Below are 23,482 nucleotides of genomic sequence, written 5' to 3' on the forward strand. Positions count from 1 at the left end.
ATGTATCATAAAAATTTGGAATGCAATGGTCCATGTTTAGCTAGAGTTTTTTTAAGTACTTATTTTTAAAACTAAAATATTATCTTGTTTATTGTTGAGTAGAACTTTCAAATTGGTAAACGTATTGTAAAACATTTCTTTCTCGGTTGAGAATGAAGAAAAAAAATATTTTTTTCGAACACATTTCGCGCAGGCTACTTCAGTCATTCGGCGCACTTTTTTGTTGGTAAAAGTATATACAGAAGATCTCACGGCCCAGCTTAAAATTGTGGATGGTACAAATTGTAAAGGATACCTTTAGCTAACATTGGAATCAAATGTTATGTTCGGACAATCCTTAGTTTGATCCCTATGAATAAAAATTTATAATAAAAATCTCGCTGCAGTGGTCCATGTTCAAAAAGTGGTTTTTTTTTAAGTAGTTATTCTTAAAACTAAAATATTATCTTGTTTATTGTTGAGTAGAACTTTTAAATTGGTAAACGTATTGTAAAACATTTCTTTCTCGGTTGAGAATGAAGAAAAAAATATATTTTTTTGGAACACATTTCGCGCAGGCTACTTCAGTCATTCGGCGCACTTTTTTGTTGGTAAAAGTATATACAGAATATCTCACGGCCCAGCTTAAAATTGTGGATGGTATAAATTGTAAAGGATACATTTAGCTAACATTGGAATCATGTGTTATGTTCGGACAATCCTTAGTTTGATCCCTATTAATTAATATTTATCATAAATATTTGGCTGTCGTGGTCCATGTTTAGCTAGTGTTTTTTTAAGAACTTATTTTTCAAACATAAATATTTTCTGGTTTATTGCTGAGTAGAACCTTCACTTTCGTATGCTTATTTGAAATTTTTTTTTTTTAGATTGAAAATGAAGGAAAAAAATATTTAATTCGAGCACATTTCGCGCAGGCTACTTCTACATTCGGCGCACTTTTTTGTTGGTAAAAGTATATACAGAAGATCTCACGGCCCAGCTTAAAATTGTGGATGGTACAAATTGTAAAGGATACCTTTAGCTAACATTGGAATTATGTGTTATGTTCGGACAATCCTTAGTTTGATCCCTATGAATTAAAATTTATCATAAAAATCTCGCTGCAGTGGTCCATGTTCAAAAAGTGTTTTTTTTTAAGTAGTTATTCTTAAAACTAAAATATTATCTTGTTTATTGTTGAGTAGAACTTTCAAATTGGTAAACGTATTGTAAAACATTTCTTTCTCGGTTGAGAATGAAGAAAAAAAAAATATTTTTTTGGAACACATTTCGCGCAGGCTACTTCAGTCATTCGGCGCACTTTTTTGTTGGTAAAAGTATATACAGAAGATCTCACGGCCCAGCTTAAAATTGTGGATGGTACAAATTGTAAAGGATACCTTTAGCTTACATTGGAATATTGTGTTATGTTCGGACAATCCTTAGTTTGATCCCTATGAATTAAAATTTATCATAAAAATTTGGAATGCAATGGTCCATGTTTAGCTAGAGTTTTTTTAAGTACTTATTTTTAAAACTAAAATATTATCTTGTTTATTGTTGAGTAGAACTTTCAAATTGGTAAACGTATTGTAAAATATTTCTTTCTCGGTTGATAATGAAGAAAAAAAATATTTTTTTCGAACACATTTCGCGCAGGCTACTTCAGTCATTCGGCGCACTTTTTTGTTGGTATAAGTATATACAGAAGATCTCACGGCCCAGCTTAAAATTGTGGATGGTACAAATTGTAAAGGATACCTTTAGCTAACATTGGAATTATGTGTTATGTTCGGACAATCCTTAGTTTGATCCCTATGAATTAAAATTTATAATAAAAATCTCGCTGCAGTGGTCCATGTTCAAAAAGTGATTTTTTTAAGTAGTTATTCTTAAAACTAAAATATTATCTTGTTTATTGTTGAGTAGAACTTTCAAATTGGTAAACGTATTGTAAAACATTTCTTTCTCGGTTGAGAATGAAGAAAAAAAAATATTTTTTTGGAACACATTTCGCGCAGGCTACTTCAGTCATTCGGCGCACTTTTTTGTTGGTAAAAGTATATACAGAAGATCTCACGGCCCAGCTTAAAATTGTGGATGGTACAAATTGTAAAGGATACATTTAGCTAACATTGGAATCATGTGTTATGTTCGGACAATCCTTAGTTTGATCCCTATGAATTAAAATTTATCATAAATATTTGGCTGTCGTGGTCCATGTTTAGCTAGTGTTTTTTTAAGAACTTATTTTTCAAACATAAATATTTTCTGGTTTATTGCTGAGTAGAACCTTCAATTTCGTATGCTTATTTGAAATTTTTTTTTTTTTAGATTGAAAATGAAGGAAAAAAATATTTAATTCGAGCACATTTCGCGCAGGCTACTTCTACATTCGGCGCACTTTTTTGTTGGTAAAAGTATATACAGAAGATCTCACGGCCCAGCTTAAAATTGTGGATGGTACAAATTGTAAAGGATACCTTTAGCTAACATTGGAATTATGTGTTATGTTCGGACAATCCTTAGTTTGATCCCTATGAATTAAAATTTATCATAAAAATCTCGCTGCAGTGGTCCATGTTCAAAAAGTGTTTTTTTTTTTAAGTAGTTATTCTTAAAACTAAAATATTATCTTGTTTATTGTTGAGTAGAACTTTCAAATTGGTAAACGTATTGTAAAACATTTCTTTCTCGGTTGAGAATGAAGAAAAAAAAATATTTTTTTGGAACACATTTCGCGCAGGCTACTTCAGTCATTCGGCGCACTTTTTTGTTGGTAAAAGTATATACAGAAGATCTCACGGCCCAGCTTAAAATTGTGGATGGTACAAATTGTAAAGGATACCTTTAGCTTACATTGTAATATTGTGTTATGTTCGGACAATCCTTAGTTTGATCCCTATGAATTAAAATTTATCATAAAAATTTGGAATGCAATGGTCCATGTTTAGCTAGAGTTTTTTTAAGTACTTATTTTTAAAACTAAAATATTATCTTGTTTATTGTTGAGTAGAACTTTCAAATTGGTAAACGTATTGTAAAATATTTCTTTCTCGGTTGATAATGAAGAAAAAAAATATTTTTTTCGAACACATTTCGCGCAGGCTACTTCAGTCATTCGGCGCACTTTTTTGTTGGTAAAAGTATATACAGAATATCTCACGGCCCAGCTTAAAATTGTGGATGGTACACATTGTAAAGGATACCTTTAGCTAACATTGGAATCATGTGTTATGTTCGGACAATCCTTAGTTTGATCCCTATGAATTAAAATTTATAATAAAAATCTCGCTGCAGTGGTCCATGTTCAAAAAGTGTTTTTTTTTAAGTAGTTATTCTTAAAACTAAAATATTATCTTGTTTATTGTTGAGTAGAACTTTCAAATTGGTAAACGTATTGTAAAACATTTCTTTCTCGGTTGAGAATGAAGAAAAAAAATATTTTTTTCGAACACATTTCGCGCAGGCTACTTCAGTCATTCGGCGCACTTTTTTGTTGGTAAAAGTATATACAGAAGATCTCACGGCCCAGCTTAAAATTGTGGATGGTACAAATTGTAAAGGATACCTTTAGCTAACATTGGAATCAAATGTTATGTTCGGACAATCCTTAGTTTGATCCCTATGAATAAAAATTTATAATAAAAATCTCGCTGCAGTGGTCCATGTTCAAAAAGTGGTTTTTTTTTAAGTAGTTATTCTTAAAACTAAAATATTATCTTGTTTATTGTTGAGTAGAACTTTTAAATTGGTAAACGTATTGTAAAACATTTCTTTCTCGGTTGAGAATGAAGAAAAAAATATATTTTTTTGGAACACATTTCGCGCAGGCTACTTCAGTCATTCGGCGCACTTTTTTGTTGGTAAAAGTATATACAGAATATCTCACGGCCCAGCTTAAAATTGTGGATGGTATAAATTGTAAAGGATACATTTAGCTAACATTGGAATCATGTGTTATGTTCGGACAATCCTTAGTTTGATCCCTATTAATTAATATTTATCATAAATATTTGGCTGTCGTGGTCCATGTTTAGCTAGTGTTTTTTTAAGAACTTATTTTTCAAACATAAATATTTTCTGGTTTATTGCTGAGTAGAACCTTCACTTTCGTATGCTTATTTGAAATTTTTTTTTTTTAGATTGAAAATGAAGGAAAAAAATATTTAATTCGAGCACATTTCGCGCAGGCTACTTCTACATTCGGCGCACTTTTTTGTTGGTAAAAGTATATACAGAAGATCTCACGGCCCAGCTTAAAATTGTGGATGGTACAAATTGTAAAGGATACCTTTAGCTAACATTGGAATTATGTGTTATGTTCGGACAATCCTTAGTTTGATCCCTATGAATTAAAATTTATCATAAAAATCTCGCTGCAGTGGTCCATGTTCAAAAAGTGTTTTTTTTTAAGTAGTTATTCTTAAAACTAAAATATTATCTTGTTTATTGTTGAGTAGAACTTTCAAATTGGTAAACGTATTGTAAAACATTTCTTTCTCGGTTGAGAATGAAGAAAAAAAAAATATTTTTTTGGAACACATTTCGCGCAGGCTACTTCAGTCATTCGGCGCACTTTTTTGTTGGTAAAAGTATATACAGAAGATCTCACGGCCCAGCTTAAAATTGTGGATGGTACAAATTGTAAAGGATACCTTTAGCTTACATTGGAATATTGTGTTATGTTCGGACAATCCTTAGTTTGATCCCTATGAATTAAAATTTATCATAAAAATTTGGAATGCAATGGTCCATGTTTAGCTAGAGTTTTTTTAAGTACTTATTTTTAAAACTAAAATATTATCTTGTTTATTGTTGAGTAGAACTTTCAAATTGGTAAACGTATTGTAAAATATTTCTTTCTCGGTTGATAATGAAGAAAAAAAATATTTTTTTCGAACACATTTCGCGCAGGCTACTTCAGTCATTCGGCGCACTTTTTTGTTGGTATAAGTATATACAGAAGATCTCACGGCCCAGCTTAAAATTGTGGATGGTACAAATTGTAAAGGATACCTTTAGCTAACATTGGAATTATGTGTTATGTTCGGACAATCCTTAGTTTGATCCCTATGAATTAAAATTTATAATAAAAATCTCGCTGCAGTGGTCCATGTTCAAAAAGTGATTTTTTTAAGTAGTTATTCTTAAAACTAAAATATTATCTTGTTTATTGTTGAGTAGAACTTTCAAATTGGTAAACGTATTGTAAAACATTTCTTTCTCGGTTGAGAATGAAGAAAAAAAAATATTTTTTTGGAACACATTTCGCGCAGGCTACTTCAGTCATTCGGCGCACTTTTTTGTTGGTAAAAGTATATACAGAAGATCTCACGGCCCAGCTTAAAATTGTGGATGGTACAAATTGTAAAGGATACATTTAGCTAACATTGGAATCATGTGTTATGTTCGGACAATCCTTAGTTTGATCCCTATGAATTAAAATTTATCATAAATATTTGGCTGTCGTGGTCCATGTTTAGCTAGTGTTTTTTTAAGAACTTATTTTTCAAACATAAATATTTTCTGGTTTATTGCTGAGTAGAACCTTCAATTTCGTATGCTTATTTGAAATTTTTTTTTTTTTAGATTGAAAATGAAGGAAAAAAATATTTAATTCGAGCACATTTCGCGCAGGCTACTTCTACATTCGGCGCACTTTTTTGTTGGTAAAAGTATATACAGAAGATCTCACGGCCCAGCTTAAAATTGTGGATGGTACAAATTGTAAAGGATACCTTTAGCTAACATTGGAATTATGTGTTATGTTCGGACAATCCTTAGTTTGATCCCTATGAATTAAAATTTATCATAAAAATCTCGCTGCAGTGGTCCATGTTCAAAAAGTGTTTTTTTTTTTAAGTAGTTATTCTTAAAACTAAAATATTATCTTGTTTATTGTTGAGTAGAACTTTCAAATTGGTAAACGTATTGTAAAACATTTCTTTCTCGGTTGAGAATGAAGAAAAAAAAATATTTTTTTGGAACACATTTCGCGCAGGCTACTTCAGTCATTCGGCGCACTTTTTTGTTGGTAAAAGTATATACAGAAGATCTCACGGCCCAGCTTAAAATTGTGGATGGTACAAATTGTAAAGGATACCTTTAGCTTACATTGTAATATTGTGTTATGTTCGGACAATCCTTAGTTTGATCCCTATGAATTAAAATTTATCATAAAAATTTGGAATGCAATGGTCCATGTTTAGCTAGAGTTTTTTTAAGTACTTATTTTTAAAACTAAAATATTATCTTGTTTATTGTTGAGTAGAACTTTCAAATTGGTAAACGTATTGTAAAATATTTCTTTCTCGGTTGATAATGAAGAAAAAAAATATTTTTTTCGAACACATTTCGCGCAGGCTACTTCAGTCATTCGGCGCACTTTTTTGTTGGTAAAAGTATATACAGAATATCTCACGGCCCAGCTTAAAATTGTGGATGGTACACATTGTAAAGGATACCTTTAGCTAACATTGGAATCATGTGTTATGTTCGGACAATCCTTAGTTTGATCCCTATGAATTAAAATTTATAATAAAAATCTCGCTGCAGTGGTCCATGTTCAAAAAGTGTTTTTTTTTAAGTAGTTATTCTTAAAACTAAAATATTATCTTGTTTATTGTTGAGTAGAACTTTCAAATTGGTAAACGTATTGTAAAACATTTCTTTCTCGGTTGAGAATGAAGAAAAAAAAATATTTTTTTGGAACACATTTCGCGCAGGCTACTTCAGTCATTCGGCGCACTTTTTTGTTGGTAAAAGTATATACAGAAGATCTCACGGCCCAGCTTAAAATTGTGGATGGTACAAATTGTAAAGGATACCTTTAGCTTACATTGGAATATTGTGTTATGTTCGGACAATCCTTAGTTTGATCCCTATGAATTAAAATTTATCATAAAAATTTGGAATGCAATGGTCCATGTTTAGCTAGAGTTTTTTTAAGTACTTATTTTTAAAACTAAAATATTATCTTGTTTATTGTTGAGTAGAACTTTCAAATTGGTAAACGTATTGTAAAATATTTCTTTCTCGGTTGATAATGAAGAAAAAAAATATTTTTTTCGAACACATTTCGCGCAGGCTACTTCAGTCATTCGGCGCACTTTTTTGTTGGTAAAAGTATATACAGAAGATCTCACGGCCCAGCTTAAAATTGTGGATGGTACAAATTGTAAAGGATACCTTTAGCTTACACTGGAATCATGTGTTATGTTCGGACAATCCTTCGTTTGATCCCTATGAATTAAAATTTATAATAAAAATTTGGAATGCAATGGTCCATGTTTAGCTAGAGTTTTTTAAGTACTTATTTTTCAAACTTAAATATTTTCTGGTTTATTGCTGGGTAGAACCTTCACTTTCATATGCTTAATTGAAACTTTTTTTTTTTTGGATTGAGAATTAAGGAAAAAAATCTTTAATTCGAGCACATTTCGCGCAGGTTAGTTCAGTCATTCGGCGCACTTTTTTGTTGGTAAAAGTATATACAGAAGATCTCACGGCCCAGCTTAAAATTGTGGATGGTACAAATTGTAAAGGATACCTTTAGCTAACATTGGAATCATGTGTTATGTTCGGACAATCCTTAGGTAATTTTATTCCCATGAATTAATATATTTATAAGATTTCATTTGCAAGATTTTTTATTTAGGTTGACCATTATCTCTTAATTATTTTAATAAAAAATGGTTGCGGGTTTTAGTAATAATACTACGTGTTTATTAAATGATTTGCTATTGTTTTTTTATTTTTTTTTATCATTTTGCTTTGATGTTTTTGGTTGCGGTAGTATTTTTCTCTGCCCATCACCCTGCGCCATCTTGTTTCCGGTGTTGGTGTTGGTATATACAATATAGAACTTTACCGAGCTAGTTTTTCACTTGATCCCGAGCACGGTCTTAGAAACCAGGTCTGGACACAAGCGTATTTTCTTGACCCCCTTATTGACGGATTTAGTTCATAAAACTGCCGTTGGCGCCACAAGACAGTGGTCCGGTTTTAACATTGTGCTTTATGAACTTTTTTTAGTTAATTGCATTTAAATGATAATTACACATACTTGGCAGCTTTTTTTAAAAACTCGATGAGAGATGTAGGTATTACAAAACATTTTTCCAACGTTATAAAGAATTTATGTGCACAGTTCAAGAAAATGGCTAATGTTGATGTTTGATAGGTTATGTTTGTTATTGTTTTGAAAGATTATTTTCATAACTTTATAACGTCGGTCAACTACGCGCTATTGAAAATCGTGATTCGTAATGCTAATATTTTAATGCTTTTTTTCCGGGAGTTATATATGTAGTGTTTAATTAGACACAGTAGTCTAATAACTCTCCTATATACAAAATTTCCGCTACGAAAATAAAGTAACAGTTTGTGTAAAAGTACCAATTTCTGTGAAACTAATTATAACAAGAGCTTAAACTATGTCGCAAAATAAAATTGCAGTGAAAAGTTTGCCTAGTAAAAAATTGTTTAACAGTGGTTACAGGCCATTTCATTCCTCCATTCCTCTTATTTGTAGTACTTTGGATGATCAGCAAATGAATGCCGGGGAGTGTTCCAGGCTGTGGATTATTATTATTATTATCATAGCTGCAATTGGGTACAGAAGTGCCCGGTGGCAAGCATTCGCCCTACTTTTCCCGCACTCTTCTTCTGAACTTGTAATTTTTATACCAAATATTTATTACGTTTTTTATCTAAGCTGCCACCCAAAGTACATTTTGTCCAAATTAGGTCCCCAAAAATGTTTAGCTCCAGACCACCACCACCTAGAATGCCTGGTTGATCAGAAAAAGTAGAATTATAAAACTTACCTAGTAATGTGATAAAGAATGGAAAAATAATATTAATAATCAACATTGATGTTTGTTTTTAAAACACTTATAAGTAAGAATGCAGCTGTAAAAAAAGTATTAAGATTTCAAAATTTGTAGGTGCAAGCATGTGGGTGCAAGGTTTAAAAATTTTGTTCATTGACTCAGTGTGACCCTTTGGAAAGCAGAGTGACACAAATAAATTGTTCTTACAATCCGCCAGCTATTTTCCTGGACTTAAGAGTTTCCCTTACTGTTTTAGATTTGGCATTCACTGCAACCTTTTAACATCGTACTTCATTTCATTATATTTAGATTGTATTTTGCATATATTGAGATAACACATTTCCTCCCATTTCATAACCTTTTCACTTTTGAAAATCAAGACATAATAAAGGAACTTCAGTATAGTTTCAATAACACAGATGCAGTTTGCTTGTTTCAACGATGACTAGGTATGTTGTTACCTAGGATTTCTTTTTTCCAAGCAGTCACAATATCTTCATGAAAAACAAACATACTACTTTCATAATAAAAATAAGACAGACACACAAGTACTCACAGATTGGTACTTGTAGAAAGCAAAAACACACAGTTTGTACAACAAATTTAGGTACTCAACAGATGAAGCTCGCTTAAGCTAGCAAAACCATTGCGACCGCGCTTCCGCACAAAAATGTCAACCAAACTGTGTGCGTGTTTAGTTTCTACAAGTACCGATCTGTATATGTATGTCTGTCTTATTTTTAATACGTAATTAGTTTCCTAGTGGCCTTTGTCACGCATTTATACATACTACTTGGTTAATATATAATTTATGATCTACAGAAAATCTTAAACATCTTAATGGTCTTTAACCGAAAATACAAAGGAAACTGTAAAAATTTTACAAAATGGAAGGGGAAAGGTGGAAATACACCTAGGAAGTGCAGTTATTTTGCAGTACTAACTGGTAATAAAAAACCATATCTGGAGCAAAAAAATATTCTGATGCACCTAACACTATTTTCCCCCTCTACAATTAATGCAGGGCAAAATTGTTACTAACTTATTTGTTCATGTCAGAGTGGTATTTAAAGCTGAAAGGAAAAGTTACTTAAAGTGTTTTAAAATAATTTCTGACCCATAATTACATCAACTCATCACTAGTACACAGTCACCACACATAGGTACAAAATATTGTCTGTAAAACAAATGTATAACAAATTAACAAACAATGCTAAATCATTTGCGACTATTGTTTGAATAATGAGAAAGGTTGAAATTATGACCATGCCCATAATACTATACTAAGTTATGCACTTTAGCATTACCACCAAATCAGGAACACCACCACCGAATTTCAGAAAAATAGACCAGTTCTATAGCATGTAACGGTAACTGCTCTTTTGAACAATAAATTTTAACTGAACTGAAAAAGTTTTCCCCGCTGAACATTGGTACAAAAACACAGCGTATTGCATTACTCTCACAAGTCAATGTTCAGTATGTAATGTCCAGTAACTCTAATTTGCAGTGTAGGGATTTTAATATAACTAATGGAATTACGTAACTTAATAGCAAGTAAGTACAAATAAATATTTTAAAATCCATATATGTAAACTTCTTGAAAAATTGTGTAGATATCATCCTTCATGGCATGCTATTACACAGTCTGTCAAATGTATCATTTGTGGAATGAATGTGTGTTGTGTATTCTTCTAAATAATTTTTTTATGCATTCAATGAGAGTGAGCTGTAATCATGCACGAGACATAATGTGTGTGATTAAATACGTGCTTGAACAGTCTTAGGAGCAGGAAATGAGGGCTAATTCAGTTAGGTTTTGGTTTGCTATTTTGTTTATTTGCATCAAATCCAGATTATTCCTGTATAGTGAAATATACACAATGGTATTGGACAAGCCAAGTTTTACAATTAAACATACATCAAATAATACATGTTATCAATTAAAATAATATTTTACATAATCTTAAGATACTTACATAAGTATATTATAATATAAATAAAATGATGACATGTTTACATGGTGTGAAACATTTTGAGCAGAGTACAAAGATCACCAGAACATAACTTATCAAAATTTTATAAACTATTGCCATGTGCCCTAACTTGCTATTAGCATAAAAAAAACTTATGAGTTTAGGTACTTATTTAAAAACATGTTATGAAATGAAAATTCTATTACAAATCATATTATATATTTACAGAAAATAAATTATGTTAAGACTATTTAGGGAGATGTACTACATAATTACAAAGATAAATGCACGAGTACTCATGGGTTGGTACTCATAGATACTCACACAAAAAAACATTTTTTAGTCCTACGACTGGGAGATATACTCTTATATTTCTAGAACTCTCAATTATTTTCAATAACACAAATGCAGTACCTACCATCTTGCTTGGTTAAAACATAACTGAACAGCATTGTTACTAAGCTTTTTATTCTTCAAGCTGTTACAATATCTTTGTGAAAAACATGCACACTTACTTTGTTAATATATAATTTATGATCTATAGAAAATACTTAACAACTTAATAGTCTTCAGGCCAAAATACAAACGAAACTGTAATAAAACTTTGATAATGGAAGGGGAGGTGGAAATAGATGTTAAGTCCCAGTACCAACTGTCTATAAAAAAAAACTATCTGGTATAACAAAATAACTATTTTTATGTGTCCAACATTATTTTTCCCCTTCAATTATTATTGTTATTAATGCTGGGAAATTAGTCACTTTCTTATTTGTTCCTGATGGCACAATGGTATTTAAGAATGAAAGGAAAAGTTCCGTAAGTGATAGCAAATTATTTCCAACCCAAAATTGCATCAACCAATCACCAGTCTGCTGTCCCTGAACATTGGTACAAAAATATTGTTTGTTTAATAAAATTTATGTAAAAAAATGTTTGATCATTTGTTGAGAACACCATCACCAATCTTCAGAACAATATTGACGAGTTCCATAGCATGTAAGTGATTTTAGAAAAATAATTTGAAATGAACTAAACCAATTTTCCCTGCCGAACTTAAGTACAAAAACACAGTCTGTTTTAAAAATTATTATAAAAATATTATGCTCAATCGTTTGTGTGCAGTTTAAAATAAAGAAAAAGCAGATTAACTATTTAAAGGAAGAATAAACCCTTCAATACCCATGAACCCTACTCAGGTTTATGAATTTTTAAAACATTTTATTATTCAACTACATCACTACCTACTTCCTAAAGGTTTAAAAATTCGGATTGTTTAATATCTATTATCATTGATAACAGATTTTTAATTTCATAAAAAAAACTTCTTTTGAACTGATATTTTAGTGCATCAGTTCATAATTTGCAAATATACAACTAAAACAGCCTTAAATGTATATTTGCACATGACATATTTTCTGTGCGAAAACATCAATTAATTCTAACAAACATCCACAACAAAAAAAACCTATAACAGTGCATTACTATTAAATTGGTGAGTATTCTCATTTAATAATGAACAAAGGGTCATCCCAACATCTTTCTACGTATCTAAGCACCACAGACCTGATCCAGGAGATTGCAGATGATAGACAATCCCTCTATTGAGTTCTTTATACATAGTAACTTTTCTACGAAAAAACATAATAAACCTATACATATAGCTTACTTGCCACTATTTTGACAGCCCTGAAGGTATTATGCAACTGTGGAAACAGTCGACTTATCACTAAATAACTGTTAGTACTTTGGTTGCAAATAATAGGGTTATTTGAGCTACTATGTTATTTTGAATAAAAAGTAAAGTTTAGCTAGTGTACTGATTATCAATTTTTAAAGTGTTCATTTTTATGATAATCATGAGACAACATTTTCATGTACATTTTTCAAGTTGTTTGATAAATATGCCAAACAGAATATTGCGAAGGAAAAACTGAACTAATAGATAAAATAACTGGTTTACAGAAACTATAGACAAATAAACTCACTAGAATTTAATTTTCATAACCCTACATGGTAAATATGTATAGATATATAAACATATTACATGTACACAAATCAGCAAGAAATAATTACAAAATACTTATGTAGCAATGCAGCTTCAATGAAATGTTTCTCGCCTACGAAATTACTACTTTTTAATATAAAGTCCTTCCTCGGAATTGCTGCCTGCCACAACAATCGGCGTTGTTCATGTTTGGGTGCACTGAACACGACACTTGTCAAATGAACGGTCGCAATTTGTTTTACAACCTGGAGCAAAAACGCGATTTGGCATTGTACAGCACGATGAATTATTTGAACTTGGTTAAAAAAAATTAGAAGGTTCACATTACTTCAAAAACTGCCTCCAATAACCTCTCCACCATCCCGCCCCAAACAGAAAAATCAACATTACTCAAAACTTGCACACTTCAATGTTCAGTTTGGTGCGCATACATAACTTTTTTAATATAAATAATAAACATCAAAAATATAAAACAACTACCCTTCTTGACAAACGAGTATTTCTGATTTATATGAAACAATTCCTATTGTCAACACGCTAAAACCGGACCACTGTCTTGTGGCGCCAGCGGCCGTTTCATGAACTAAATCAGTCAATAAGGGGGTCAAGTTGAATGCATGGCAAGATAGACAAGTGTCCAGACCTGTAGTTCTAAGGCCGTGATCCCGAGGTACATGATGCTTGCTGTTTTAATTTAGTGCGTTGAAAGATCCTGAACATAACGAATACTTGTAATATAACAGTGAATAATAATCTTAAGATTATTACTAAATATGCACTTTCTTTCTATGAATTAAACACTTAACCTCACAATTATTATTAATAAGTGTTTTTGATATCCACGATATCCACCAACATGGTCGTGCTGTTTATGAAAATAAAAACAAAGTCACGAAGTTGGCCGAAGGTGAAGTCTTCGGGCATGTTCGGGTTGGTCCTCAACCCTTTGTGAAATGTAGGCTTCCCGAGTCATAGAGTTCATTCACAAAGATAAATGTTTTCTGTTTATAATCAAATAATATTGACACTTGATACTGTTTCGTAATGATTCACAATATTAAATTAAATGTTTGCAAACGTAAATATAAACAAACAATCTGGGCCTATGTTTCGGCTCACTGTGTAAATTAATTTTTATTAAATATATAAATAACATAAGCATTCCTGACATTTTATTTAGTGTGATATATTTGCTTCTTATTGTTTATATCATAGTAAGATAATAAAAAAACGTTTTTTTAACAATTCCCCCCTTTTTTTTTACGTTTTTCCGGTTTTCAAATATTTCCCCCGGTCCATTGAAATATGTAAATACGAGGTTCTACTGTATCAGTGATGTAGGTAAGAAAACATTGTCTGTGGCTTGCCGGTGCCGGATATCCAAGTTTGGTAAGATCGGGTTTTGGAGCGAAGGTTATTATGATATTTTAAATATCTCACAGCCTGGAATTTGTTAATTAATTTTATTTTCTGGAAACAATTTTTTTAATCATTCAAATTAATTTCATAAAAAATGACATTAGTTATATTTATGATAAATTATTTTATCAACAAAAACAACAGCCGATCTCCATCCCACGAACTTCACATGAATGACACTTGTTCAACATGCTGACGTCGTCCGACCTAAGGCCACCCCAAAGCCCGACCTGCAACCGCCAGTATTCGACACCGCTAACGGAACGCACCCCTAGCCATGGCCCACCCGAGTCAGGCGAGCACCAGTGCAACAGGTAGAATCAAGGACCATGCCCTAATTAATCAGCCACCTCGACCCCAGTTCATGATAAATCAGACACAAATTAATGGTAACCTCACTTTTTATTAAAAACCCCGTTCAAGGAAAGTTAGACGTAGGAGTGCCCGGGTCACTCACGTGTGAATTTACGTTAATGCATTTGTGAGTGTTCCCCTTGCGGCCTTCTGAATAAATTAATTAGATTATTGTGTAACGTAAATATGACAACCCCGTTTTTTGTGCATCACTTGCCACCGGAGCAGTCAACAAGTGACGAACATTCTCCGGTGTGACTCGTATTATTTAAACGTAATTTATGTAAACATGTTAAATATAATTCTTAGAGAGTATCTGCAAATTAGGTTAATATTTATTATTTAATGTATGAATTTAGAGCCACTTTCAATCTCTTGTTAATTTATGAATTTCCGAATAAAGGAACTTTAGAAACTTTGGCGCGAGAGAATGCTGAGGCCTCCCCTAGCGCCAAGGGCAAATGCCAGTACCGAGCGACTCGCGGACCGGGCGGACGTGCGTCCCACGGGGAGTCTTCATCCTTTGTCTCCAATGAAATTCACTACTGGTAACTATAGTCATAATTTCGTTGCGTAAACTCCCCGTGCGTACCCGGTCCTTTTTACGGTGTAGGGCCTAACCCAGCCGCTTAAATATAAACTCCTCGCACAAAGCATTATGCAGGGCAGTTCAGCATACGGCATGGGCCGACTCCCGCCACCAATAACTTTTGGATAATCGTCGAGCGCACAGGCACCGGCAACAACGACATATAAGACTTGTAATTAATTTAATAGCGAGCCGCGATACACACAGGTGGACCCGGATATCGCCGCAATGCAATTTTCGGGATTGGCCGCCTTCAATCGACCTCCCCCCTCAACCTCGACTGGCATGAAGATTTAAGATTAGTAACGGTGCATCAGAGCGCCCAGTGTAATTTAGTCTAATTTTCGTAGGGTAATTAAATGTGCATCGTGTAATTGTAAACTGCAAGTGTAACTGTTCGAACCAATTAAACGTCCACTCTGCACACTTCGTGCGCGACGTGTTTACGACAGTGCAAAACCGAATCCGTGTATGTTATTGTGTAAACTTCCCTTACCCAGCCAGGAAGCAGCGTGTTATGCTGTGCAGGGCCCGTAACGTGTCAATAGACAGGATTCCCTCCAACCACGACCACTGCCGACGGTCCTAGCGGGCCACACAGGGCCATTCGCACCCAACGACCCAACTTTGGTTAGACACAGAGCTAGCCTGGTGCCCTCCCGGATACACTTTCATTAAAAAACCAGCCTTCCCACTAGGAACCACGCCGGATCTCGAACACGAGAACCCGGACGACGGCATTGCAAACATGTTGTGTTGATCTTTTAGTTAATTAATTTCACTATATAGGTACTTACTCAAATATTGAAAATTGATGCATGTATAATATTTATGTAACAGTGTTGTGTTTTGTGTGATTTAGTTTTTTTCTTTTCTTTTACAGCCAAGGCAGATTTGTCTCCGGATATATCCATGAATTATGATTTTAAAGGAGATATGTATGTCATCCTCCAAACAATGATGAGGAAAAACTAAGAGCATTAAAAATACCTTGGATTCCATCGGGTACATTCAAGTTTCCAGTCACTGGTAAAAATAATCTGTTTTTTCAACGTCATTGGCTTGCCAAATATTCGTGGTTTATTTATTCAAAGTATGTGTTTTACTTGGAAAAATGCAAGGCGGTCGTGGTCACCAAGAACTTGGAGCCTTTGTTAGTAAGCCATTTACTAATTGGAAGAAAGCTTTAGAGAGCTTTGATCACCAAGCAGATACGAAGTATCATAAGTTCGCTATCGAACAAGCAGAAAATTTAATGAAGATTATGGAAGGCAAGGCGCTTGATGTTAGTGAGTGTATTAATTTAGAAAATAACAAGATTGCTGCAGAAAATAGAAAAAGATTGAAAGCTATTATAGAAACAACTCTTCTTTGTGGGCGGCAGATAATGGCGTTAAGAGTGAGTCGAGATTCTGGAGAAATTGGAAGAAACGAACCCATGCATAATGACGGAAATTTCCGCGCGCTTCTTCGTTTTCGTGTACTATCTGGCATCTCTTAAGCTATAATTTGGACATGGATAAATTTATTGGGCAAGGGTTTGATGGTGCTGCAGCGATGAGTGGTTGCTTACGAGGCATGAGAACAATTATCGCAGAACAATACCCAAAAGCGCAATTCGTACACTGAGTGGCTCACGTTTTGAATTTGGTTCTAGCGCATTCAAGTGAGGTACCTATGATAAGACGGTATCGGAACCATAAAAAGTATAGTAAACTTTTTTCGTCAATCTCCACTTAGAGACAGTCTTATGAAGAAAATTGCGGATCAAAATAACTCATCTCATTCAATTCTTATCTCTCTTTGAGATACGCGATGGACAGAAAGAGAGATTCGCAGAAATGTTTTCAGTAGTACGCACAGCACTTGAAACACTTCAGGATTCTGCTAATAGAAATGTCAGCACTGAAGCATACCAACTGCAAACAGCTATGGAAAACAGCCAATTCATCGTGTCATTAATTGTACTGAGAAAAGTATTTTCATATACAGTAAATCTAAATAAGGCAATGCAAAAGATCAATGTCGATTTGACCAATATTTGCAGTTATGTAAAAACAATAAAAAATACTTTACAAAATATTCGGAATGAAAACGAGTTCGCGATCCTTTTCGAACAAGCAAAGAATATCAGTTTAAACGACATAAATGTTCCAAGAACGACTGGAAGGCAAACTCAGCGCAGTAATGTTCCAGGAGAAACTGCTGAGATATATTATTGTCGAAATGTATTTTACCCTTTCATTGACCATGTGATTACAGAACTTGATGCACGCTTTAAACCACATAAAGAGACAATGGAAGGGATTCAAATGCTTCTGCCTGAGAAGATCAATAAGGACTCCAGGATAAGCGAAAGGCTTAAAAAAATAGCACTATTATTTTTGGGAGAAACTGAGGTAAATAATGTTTCAAGTGAGTATGAAATATGGCAGAATCATTGGGAACATATGGCGAAAAAACCATCCACCGCACTAGAAAGTCTATATCAGTGCGAGAATCAATTTTTTCCTACTATAAAAAAGCTGTTCACTATTTTGGCCACACTCCCAGTGTCCACAGCAACCACAGAAATGATATTTTTCAACCCTAAAGAGGTTAAAATACTACTTGAGAAACAGCATGGGGGATGAACGACTTGCATTGATGAGTGTTCATTGTGACAGAGTTTCTGAACTGGATTCAGATGAAATCATAAATATGTTTGCCATAAGACGAAAAAGGTTAAATTTAATACTTTGAAGTTTTCAATTTTTTAACTTTTTACCTCTAATTTATTATTTTATTTTGAAGGCTTTTTTTATGCCAAATGTTTTTATTGATTGTAGTCTTTTTTATGTCAAATTTTTTATGTTGATTGAGCAATATGGAAATAAATAAAAGCTGAATCAATACAAAGATAGAATAAAAATACCTATGTAGTTCTAAAAAAAAAAATATTGATGTACAATATTATGTTTATGTTATCTATCTTCAACTTTGTTACTTTTATTATAGTTAAATAAATTCTTTACTTAAAAATTTTATTTTAATGTAGGTACTTAAAGTAACTATTGTTTGTATGTAGCTTAATTGTATGTAGCTGAACTAGTGTGTACCCATTTCATGTTTAAGTAATTGCTAAAACACTATGATTTGAGCATTTAGATTTTTAGCTTTTACCTGTGGACAACCCCCCCCCCCCCCCCCCAACTCCCTCAAATGTGAAAGCTATTGCTACAGCCGTGAACAGCAAGGACATACTACTGGAAGTAGTCTGTGTTTCGCAGGTCATAGACCCACCTTCTACTGTCAAGTGTGATTTGTGAAGAGGTTACTATTTGGTTAGTGGAACACTGCAGAGCCATCGACAAGAAAGCAACAGAAACTGGCGCATGTAGGCACATGCCATTGACGCCTTCTGCCTTCTGCCGAGGTGATGTTGAGGTTGTGGAGTTGCTTTTGGGCGCCAACTAGCAGTAATAACTACGTGCTAGTGCGTAGCCGAGACTCTTGACTCAGGGCGTGACGTCGCCACGTGGCCGGCAGGCAGTAAGGGTCGTTCCGTCAGAGTAACCCTTGGCTGTTTTAGCCACCAGGGACGCTATGCTACGGGCGTTGTAACAAATACACGGAGACTCAATTTAAAGTGATTTATTGTCAGGCACGCTATACATGTGCTGCGTCGTGCATGACCCGCTTACTGGGAGCCGCGCTCTACAGGATACATTTCTGATGGCCTTGTGCCGCGCTACCCTAATGTTCCGTGCACACTTCGCACTCTAGTAAATTGAAACAGTATTTAAGTAACACTGGGGGGTTCCGGTGATAGGCACGAATTAAGTAAGGGGTGAACTAAAATCGACTAGCCGGACTGTCCGTGAGGCTCGGAACTGACGGGTTGAAAACTCATGCAATTCCGGTAGAGATGGCAAGGGCGGAGGTCGAGAGGCTCCGCGGGCGACCCGCGACTAGTCTCCTTGGAGGGTGGTGATTAACTGGCGATGGCTGTGACGTCCGCACGACTCCCCAGCCTCGCTCCCGCGAAAACGTGTCGTGTGCAAAAGTAATCCCGGGCCATGCACGCCACCTGATCGCGCTAAAGTCCAGAATTACAAATAATATTTAAACATAGCCATTACTCAATTAATATTGTTTTTAAGAGCGCTGAAAGTTAATTTCAAAGTCCAGATAATCAGGTCACCTAACAGTACCCCCGTGGTCGACTTTCGCACGGGCGACAGTCGATTAGGCGGGGCAGCTTATGTTCGAAGCGTTGCACCACCCTGCACCCAGGTGCGTTAACGTCGCACATGCTCGGGGCGAGGCGGCGATGTGCTATAGCGGTCTGTGTGGATTCGAGGAGCACTAATGGTTGGCGTCACCATTATCCATGTACAGTAAGTTTTTTCAGTATTTTCACTCCTCAAACATGGCAGGCCATCCTTGAGGGAAGCATACCTTCTACGAAATTGTACAGAAATTTAACTGGCCGAAATTGGCATTTGACGTTAACAACCTCATCAGGGGCTGCACACTGTGCTAGCAGTGAAAGGCAAGATGTTTAATGGCGATGAGCAACAGTGCCCCAGGTGCCTTTAGGAGACATTCCACACAGTTGTTTTAGACATTATGGGGCCATACTAAAAAACATAATTTGGGGAACGATTCTTGTTCGTGATTATTATTTGTTTACTTGGTAGGGGGAGGCCTTCGTGGTGGCAAACAAGAGATTGGGAACAATTGCCCACATGCTTGTTATTATCTTCCTGAGGTTAGTATAACCAAAACTCCTGTTCACCGACATTGATTCTCATTTCGTCGGTATGTGTTGGTGCATGGAGTGCCATAATTGTTGGGCGAACCACCATATCACTACAGTGTACCACCCTCGTGCTAACTAAGAGGTCAAGATACACCAGAGTTTGAGAATCGACCAAGACCATTCCAAATGGGACCTACATATCTAAACTTCTAAATTGTCTCCACTGTAGGCCTATGATTCCACTGGATCTACCATGCTGGAGTTACTCCAAACCCGTAATCTTCTGCTTGTGGCCAACTTCGGGAAGGGCTACAGCATGCAGGCTGAGTCAGACAACAATGAGGAGGCAGTACTATATTTTTCCCAGTGCATTGTAGTCACTGAAATTTAAATAATTAATATAAAAAAGCCTGCAAATGTTTATGTGCCTTTTGCATTAAAATGAAAAATAATACAATCTAAAGGAAAAAAAAATTCAAACTTTACTTTCTTGATTAAAATATGGCGCTTGAATTTTTATATTTGTAAAATTATTTGTAGTATGTCCTAAATAATGTATTTGTCTGTATTCAAATTTTGGGCATGGGACTTGAAGCCAAGAAGGATATTTTGCTTCAAGCATTCTTTTTTTGGATTATAAGGAAACGTTTGCTGTATTTTTTTTTTGTTTTTGTTTTGCTATATTGGATATTAGAATAATAAAATGTGCAGTTGTTGTTCGGTTTGTTTGGCTTCACTGTTGTTTGTTCATACTTCGGATTTCCTCATATATTTTAGTATTTATTTCGTTTTCTTGTATAGTCTTTGATTTTGCAGTCGACACCTTTTTTTTTTATTTATGATAAACATTTACGTATCGATTCGCTACATGAAAACATAACCTAAGTTGTCATTTCTGGCTCTGGTATTCTATTTGATTATTTTTAAAACCATTGCGACATTAGTGAACTGTTTGTTCTCCTTTTAATGGCGAAGCTGTGACAGATTTAGGTAATGTTCAGTCGGTTGACGTATTTTTTTACATAAATCCTAACATTCAAATTCTGCTATTTAAATTGTAAAAAGTACATTTGACTAGTTTTTGCCGGTAAAATTTTTAAAAAATTTGTTTTGTACTGTTCTGCTGTGCTGAAGTAATTGTATTCATTATTTTCATGGTTATGGTAGTTGTTATATTTAATAAATTATTTTTTCCCTGGGATTTTCATTAGTAGACTACCTAACTTCTTACTTTATGCTAGTTACCCCAAAAATGAAATTTTTTTAACGAATTTTGATGCAGTCTTGTTTGACTCGAAGACAAAAAAATATTGGGTAAATCGTGCATGAGTGTATTTTACAAAATTATACTTGTCTACTTTTATGTGCAGTACTTAATTGGTCTAAATAAGTAGTACCTAATAATATAGTATGACTCTCTTAAAAAAAAAAGGAATGATAATATTTTGAAATATTTCACAAACATTTTATTTGTGTAAATGGTGAGTTATTTTTATATATTTTTTTTTGTATAGGCCTACCTGTGTGATATCTTTTAACAAACAATTTGTAGTAAATTTTAATTATAAGTCATAAAATTTAATTTGATCACATTTACTTTATAAGTTCAAAGTAAGACATGTTTTCAGTTTATAAAGGTGAGGTAAAAAAATACAAAAAATTAATTCAATTTTTTTACAGAAGATTTAATCACATGGCCCAAAATTCTCCAATTGCACTGTGCATGCATAAAGCATTGCTTTCTGCCAAGTTGAAAACAAAAGAACATTAAAATGCCTGTATTTATCCATTATATGCATGTTATCAGTCTTCATTAAGGAGTTTTTAAGGATTCTTTGTGAAATGCAAGGACTTTTAAGGGCCCTTATTTAATTAAAGACAAATTCAAGACTTTTAAAGATAGGAGACATACAAACCCTGCATTAGCAAACATCAATGCTGCCATGTTGGTGATGTCATCAATATTGTTATGGTATCGGGAGCTAGACTACTCCCAACCAAAAATTCATGTCTATTTTTTAGAGAAACTATGTTAACCACCACAACTTTAGCATTTGTTTTCTTTAAACAAAATAGATACTTAAGTTATAATTTATGAACATAAAGGCCAAAAAGTGGTGAAATTATTGGGAGTAATCTACTTTGCGATTCCATAACAGTACTGATGACATAACCATGATGGCATCACATCATTATCAATCTTACATTCTTATAAGCCAAGCACAGGAATGCATAATACATTGATCCTGAGGCACATGATGCTTGCTGTTTTCAATTTTTATGTCAAAAGATGCTTGACATAACAAAGCTTGTGATACAACAATGAATTATGATGATAAGTTAAATATGAAAGAATAATTTACCACAAGACCTAACATAGGTAATTTGTTTGTATTGTGATAATGGAGTTTTTGTTCGGCTAGGATCTTTCAACATACTAAATTTAAACAGCAAGCATCATGTACCACAGGATCACGGTATATTATAACAAGCCAGCAATATCAAGACCTGGGTACGTGATGTGGAACTATTACTCTTTCAGTGACTGCCACTTGTCCAGCAGAGGGTTTGCCTAACTAGGGTCTCATTGGGAGACTCACCCCCTGCCCAGGGGCCTTGTGTCGCAACTGCTATGGCTGTGGATCAGCGGGGAGCACTAGGGGGATTGGGGCATTGCCTTACATTTTCTCATACATTGTAGACATTCTGGAGCCTTTTGTGGACAAGCAGGAAGATCTGTTCAGTCATTCACTTGGGTGCATACCAAGCGAGTTGGCACAACTGTAAAATGCTGGACTTGCATTGGAGTTCCAGCCCCTGTCATACCATCCAAATTTCAGTTTTCTTTGGTTTCCTGAAATCTTTCCTGGCAAGTGTTGGGGTAGTTTCTTACTATATGGCATCACCGACTCTTCGAATTTCGCTACCTTGTATGTCAGTTTGTCATCTGTAAGAAATCATTGTCCATTAGACAAAAAATCAATATAAGTGAAATAAATTTTTTTTAATGTTGAATCATTGATGGCCTGAGACTTGATATGGGGCTATTTAGAGTTTAGCACTGCATAGGCACTATCTCCAGAACTTATAAAGATTGTTTATAAAGACTGTGAAATGTTTTTGATGAAGTATTCTCAACTCCGTTTCTAATTAAGAATAATGTTCTATCCATAGCATAACTACATTTTGAGTTTTATATATATTTTCTAAGAAGAGATTGTTCAAAATTTTTTGTGAAACATGCATTTGACACTTTTGTGAGTGTTTGACGTATCTGGAGTCACAGTTAACAGAATCGACAAATGATAATTTTGTTGGTGTGCTGCATGAATTAATTTTGTTTATGATTTTAATTAATGAAATTTGAATTTATATATTATTTCTGCAAGAGCTGACCCATGAGTTTTGAAGGTAGAGTACACAGTTTTTACATATTGTAAAATTTGGAATGTCATATTTCAGATCTTTGACACTAGGAACATACTTTCCACCTACATACATAACTCAAAAATAATATTTTCTTAAAAAATATTAAATTGTATAATGTCAGCAAAAACATCAAAAATGAATTTGAAT

The 23,482-nt window shown here is 34.0% G+C and overlaps 1 protein-coding gene across 3 annotated transcripts in view; it reads left to right on the forward strand.

Annotated features, from left to right (window-relative positions):
* Positions 1 to 23,482, forward strand: part of LOC134527598 (kinase D-interacting substrate of 220 kDa) — a 354,998-nt gene that overhangs the window by 50,566 nt on the left and 280,950 nt on the right. For 2 of the 3 annotated variants that reach the window (XM_063360425.1, XM_063360428.1), the window contains exon 1: positions 20,765 to 20,896. The exons of the other annotated variant lie outside the window; for it this stretch is intronic. The gene's annotated coding sequence lies outside the window, so the exon portion shown is untranslated. Of the gene's footprint in view, positions 1 to 20,764; positions 20,897 to 23,482 lie in introns of those variants that run through there. 3 annotated transcript variants of the gene reach the window in all.

Source organism: Bacillus rossius, chromosome 1, assembly GCF_032445375.1.
Source record: "Bacillus rossius redtenbacheri isolate Brsri chromosome 1, Brsri_v3, whole genome shotgun sequence".
In the NCBI taxonomy this organism is placed as follows: Eukaryota; Metazoa; Arthropoda; class Insecta; order Phasmatodea; family Bacillidae; genus Bacillus; species Bacillus rossius.